This window comes from Triticum aestivum, chromosome 1A, assembly GCF_018294505.1.
Source record: "Triticum aestivum cultivar Chinese Spring chromosome 1A, IWGSC CS RefSeq v2.1, whole genome shotgun sequence".
NCBI classification, from domain to species: Eukaryota; Viridiplantae; Streptophyta; class Magnoliopsida; order Poales; family Poaceae; genus Triticum; species Triticum aestivum.
In genome coordinates, this window is record NC_057794.1 from 280,306,130 (window position 1) to 280,312,129 (window position 6,000).

Here is a 6,000-nt window from a genome sequence, read left to right on the forward strand (position 1 = left end):
CGGTGGAAGAGCCAGGGGAAGCCGGGTCATTTGACGGAAATGGAAGGTCCGAGCGGCTCATTCATTCTTGAAAAAAGAGGGGGGGAGCGAGCCAATGTATCAATGAATAGATACAGTCAACGGTATTAAGACAACGCTGCCTACACGCGAATTAGCTTCCGAGGTCGAGCAGTCTCAATTTCACTACAGGATTTGCGAATGAATGCTGGGCTGGGCCACCTCAAATGGCGTGAGCCGCATGCGGGGAGACCCGCACGTACGGTTTTCAGGGGGATCCGGCCGGCCGGCGCCCACCCGACTAGAGGGACTGAGAAATTAATCGAGTACAAAACTTATCTTCAAGCTTTACCTTATTTTGATCGTTTAGAGGGCGATCGCGGAGTCACTGAATGAAGTCCTCCCTCCCTTTCTTTCGGAGGTGCTGACCCGCTGCGAGGCAGATATGACTAAGTGACATATTGAATATGGCGGCGACTACAGCATGTCGTAGAAGGAGATAAGAGGTGGAGCCAACGACCCACTAAGACTCACGTATCTACAACTACATTCCCGAGCGGCAGTCAAACAGAGGCGTGAATGAAAGATGCCAGCGGAATGATCGACCGGACAGAGGCTAGGGCAGCTTTCTTCCCACCGCGTCCTTCCTTGTGTGTCGGAGATACAAAGCGAGTGCACCGGAAAAGAAGGGGAACTGAATCGATCTATTCCATGGCGAAGCATCCGAAGCATAACTGCACACTCACACGATCTTTGCCGAGAGATAGGAGCATTCGGTGGAACCGGTGAACTACACTTGCTTCTTGATAGATGTGTGGGACAGAGGGCTCGTGGTACCTGCTGCCCACCCTTCCTCCGCTTTGATAACCGTGTGAACGGAGAGTGGGCAGGGCAAAAGGGAAGGAGGTCCTCATACGGAGTCGCACACTTGAGCAGTGCGGGAGACTGGAGAATGGGTCGAGTAAACTCCCTTAGGGCCGATTAAATCACAGACGAGGAACTTTTCTTTCTTTTTTTCTTTTTGATTTGAAGGGTATGTTCTCAAAAAAGAAAGGCAGAGGTAAATACTTCGAAGAGGCAGCTCGGTAGGGATGGAATGGTCAATAGTCAAGTCAAGGATGACTTCTTTGTTGGCGAAACGATGGGGGAGAGAAAGCACGCCAGTGATTCTCTGAGCCGGTCTTCATTTCCAACGCCTCGGGAAACAGGTCGAGATAGATGACAGCACCTTTTTATCCTCTTCCTTACCGGGAAGGCGCACTTCTCTTCTTCTTCTGGCCTCTGGAAATAGAACCCAACCCCCTTTCTGATCCATTCATTTCTGCAAGCAGGCGGGATCCAGAGCTAAGCCCCCCTCCTATTCGAAGCCGGGTGTGGCCTCGCCCTTTTGCTCTTCCTTCGGTTTGGCTCCACAAAGGCGCCGCCTAGACTAGGAGCCCCACTCATATTCAAAAGGCGCCCAGCTTTCAAGACGATGATAATAATTAGTCAACTTTTTCCAATATCATGGAATAGCATGGCCCGGGGCTAAGGTAACTCCAGTGGGAGAGCCGTGTTATGGGTGACCTTATTGCACGGTTCAGAGAGCACTTGTGTATGTGATGCAAGTGAACGTGTACGAAAAAGCTATCGTAAAGTTTCGTTGTTCGTTCCGTCGTTGACCCTATCTATGTTTCTACGATGGCCCAAGAACACGCTCATTCTTCAGCCGTAGAGAGACTTTTGAATTGTGAGGTACCATTACGAGCTCAATATATAAGAGTGTTATTCTGTGAAATAACTCGAATTTCAAATCATTCACTTGCTTCAACTACTCATGCTATGGATGTGGGAGCATCAACTCCGTTCCTTTGGGCTTTTGAGGAGCGGGAGAAATTGTTGGAATTCTATGAAAGAGTCCCGGGAGCCAGGATGCATGCCAGTTTCATACGACCTGGTGGAGTGGCACAAGATCTGCCTCTTGGCTTATGTCGAGATATTGATTCCTCCACACAACAATTTGCTTCTCGTATCGACGAATTAGAAGAGATGTCAACCGGCAACCATATCTGGAAACAACGATTAGTGGATATTGGTACTGTCACTGCACAGCAAGCAAAGGATTGGGGATTCAGTGGTGTAATGTTAAGAGGTCGTGCGACATGAAGACATTGATAGCAATATGGGGGAAGTTCCCATCAGGCAACAACGGTTCTGCCTGACCCTACAAAAGCATGCATATGTTGTCAGTGAAGATTTTGTGTGAAGCCTTGGAGACGACGTACCCGGGGCTAGGGTGAGCTGAGGGGGGACAGCGTAAGTGAGCGAATGTGTGTAAGCCCAGTCAAAGATTCCTATTCTAGGCGGGGCGGGCCATCAACCTTCGAATGGTGTTGGTCCTACGGACCGTGAACGGATTCGCCTCTGGCCTCTGGGCACGTCGGAACCGCATGAGTTCACCGGGGTGGAGCACAGTCCGCCAAAATCGGCATAGGTTAGGTGCTATTGATGGAACATGGTAAGCCCATCTTTCTCCATATGAAAGTGCTGTGGGCACATAGAGATGTGGGTAGAGGAAGTCTCAAAAAGCGAAGGCCGAGCTGTAGGTCACGTGACCTGCACCGAAAAGGTGGCTGACTGGGCTTTCTCCTGGATCAAAGCGGATCAGCTCGCCAAATTCGTCGATCGAATCGGCCGCCCCGGAACGTCGAATGAAAGTGGTCTTTCTACAACCCTATTTATATGATTTTTAGGGCCCCTTTCCCCCTATCCCTCCCTTATGTTTAGGAGCGGGATCTGCCCAAGAACGACCTGTGGTGGTACGGAAGGCACGGACTCCGCAAGCGTCCCGCACCCTCTGAGAAAGAAACTCCTCAACCATCACAAGATAAAGAAGTATGACGCTCTGTGTCTGACTCTATTGGTCATAGTTCCTTGCTGTTGCGGCCGGTGCTCGTTTGCGCGCGTGTGAACCACCAGATCATATGGAAAGATGCCTCTCGGGCATCTGAGAATGATTCGAGCCGTATGAAGGGAAACTCCCACGTACAGTTTGTTTTGGGGGGGAAGGAGCCTGACAGGGTCCCCCCACTGACTTGGCCCGGGCCTAAGTGAAAGTGCAAAAGTGAAGTGGTGGGCCTACCCATCCCAACCTGGGGTATGCTGGGATTCGCGAAGAGCAGCACCTTACGATGTTCATGACCAATCGGATCTTGACGTACCAGTAGGTACCAGAGGAGATCGCTATGATTGTTACTGTATCCGTATCGTAGAGATGCGACAAAGTGTTCGGATCATTGTGCAATGTCCTAATCAAATGCCTAGTGGCATGATCAAAGCCGATGATCGTAAGCTATGTCCTCCATCACGATCTCGAATGAAACTATCCATGGAATCGTGCGCCGTGTGAAACGTAAATCATCGCCGTTCTTAACCGAGACTCAGGTTAAGCTCCGTCTCGGAACCGCCGTGGGGTTAGGAGTAAAGCATCCCGAGGTTCGCGCATCTCGTTGGGCGTGGAGAAGCATTGGGAACCCCAATATCTTTCTTTGGAGCAGTTTCTTTTCCCGTCCCCTCGCCCCGGCATAGCGCTTTGCTTTCGGTTCTTCAGAGGAATCAACTGACTTCTCCCTTCTTCATTGATCCGGGGGAAACGGAACCGTCTACCGGTTGGGAAGCTAGACATCAAGGTTGTGGCTTGATGAGGATAACTAAGCTGACACGCCGGAGTTGGCTGCTGGCACAACAGGGTGGTGCCTTACCGCACCGCAGGCGCACGCGCGGTAGCGTTCGTGGTGGTGCTTCAGGATTCCAATGTACTGCATCCAGGATCAGAACGAGCTTGCCGGCAGACCACTGCCGTCCCATTCTTTAGTGAGCTGGAGCGCTGCCATCTTATCCACGGAAAACGCGTCAAGCTATCGCTTCGGGTCGAAGCACTAAAAGAAAAGGACCGGGAAACGCGGCGGCATAGGAACCACGGGAACCCAGGAGGGAGAAAGACGATGTACGGGATACGGGATCCTCGCAGTAGGCTGGACCAAAATCCAGCCGAGAGAGGGCAGCCTTTAGAAGTAACAGGTTGGGAAACCAAGAGAAGGCTTCCCTTTTCTTATCTTCTTCCCGGCACAAAAAGAGGGATTAGCATTATTGACCCCATGAGAAAGCACTAACACCTTCCTCATCGGGGCTCCGCGCACTGGGAAAAGGCTTCCACGACAGGAAACCGGCTACTAGTTAGGAAGTGAACATAAGGTATCAAGAGGTCCCTCACAGTCAGGTGCAATGCAATTGCCCCCTATTAGTCAAGTACCCCTCTTCCTATTTAGTTTAGGGGTTAAGGCGAGAAATGGCTTGATGAACCCTTCCGTTCACCACACACCGGCCCCATTCACTTGCAACTCATAGAGGCTGTAAGTAAACAGTGCCCCACTAAATTCAAAGTGACGGTGAGGTTGAAAGACGAGAGTGCCTACCTCCGCGCCGAGAGTGCCCGCCCTTTCTGTCAAGTAGGCTACTTTTTCCGAAACGCAGTCCGGAATAAGCATTCCTGTGTATATAGATATCTTCGATGCTGTCATTTCGACATGTCCGCTTCAACCCCTCTTTCGCCTCCCAAAAAGCAAAGTTGGCTTGACGAGCGCAGATGAGGAAGCGGGAGCAATAAAACCAAGAATCTCTTTATTTTCTTTCCAAATACTTTATGAAGTTAAGGGGCAAAGAGAAGCGCTTTCGCTACCGAGAAAGCGAATGGTCAGCGCGAGGGTTCGACGACTTAGCCGAGCGTTAGCGACGCGTCATTCTCATAGCGAGGCGCTTCGAGTTAGCGAAGCACTGTAGTAGCGTCGGAGACTATGTGCTATAATGCTGAACTAAGTACGTTCCGCCTTATCTATAGAAGCAGTCGACTGAGTTCTGAACGAATGGGATCCTTGGTGGGTAATGGCTCAATCTATAGATGGAAAGCCTTATGATGGGAAACTACCACGTTAGGTTTGGAGAGAGATGGCACCCGTTATAGTTTAGGGGGAGTAGATGCAAGCTTTTTCTTTCCATAGCCGGCCAAATGACTACCGGATCATCGGTCTACTCTACGTCAATTCACCATTTCGAACTTTATACAGAAGGTTTTTCTATACCAGCTCCTTCTACCTATACCGCAGTTGAAGCACCTAAAGGTGAATTTGGTGTCTTTCTTGTCAGTAATGGGAGTAATCGTCCCTACCGTTGTAAAATAAGAGCACCTGGCTTTGCCCATTCACAAGGACTCGATTCTATGTCCAAACATCACATGCCAGTAGATGTAGTCACCATCATAGGTACTCAAGATATTGTGTTTGGAGAGGTAGATAGATAGGACGTAGTCTTGCTTGATCAGGACCCTAGCTTTATTGCGAGCCAAAACTGCCTGAAAGAAGCAAAATGGTAAAGGATGCAAAATGCAATGGGATTCCTGATCCAATAAGAAATCCCAATTCGGAGTTTGTTTGGATCAAATTCCTATGTTATACTATTCCACTCTCGATGATGAATCGATTTGATAGATTATATATTGTTATTCCAAATATTGATCCGATTCAGTATCATCAGAATGACAAAAGCTGACATAGTTACTAGTAGTTCGAGGAGAAATCCTTTCAATCATCAACGCCCTTTTCTACTAAAACTGCTATTCGTGATACCGGTCAAATCGACTATTCTCATCAACTTTGAGTCTCTTCCCTCTCGTATGACTGTCAAAGTGGAGTTCCTTCTCTATAAGAAGAGCTGGTCTAGAGTGTGATTCGGATCAAAACAAATGGATGAGCCTCGTTTTGCTGAAGCAAGTGTACGCTGCACTAAGGAGTCGAGTCGACTTATCCGAACTTTCCTACCAAGTTCGAGCTCTTGCTCGCTCTATTTCGTGAGCTGAGCTATTTATACCGATATATACTATTGAGTGAGATGGAGAAAGACAATGGTGGTATTCCATAGGGAGATCCTGTGTTGGATGATAAAGAGGGTTTGCCTTTCGAGAAAGGGGCT

General features: G+C 49.2%; 1 pseudogene; it reads right to left on the reverse strand.

The window, feature by feature from the left end:
* Window positions 1-140: 140 nt before the first annotated feature.
* Window positions 141-836, reverse strand: LOC123045974 (uncharacterized; annotated as a pseudogene).
* Window positions 837-6,000: the final 5,164 nt, after the last annotated feature.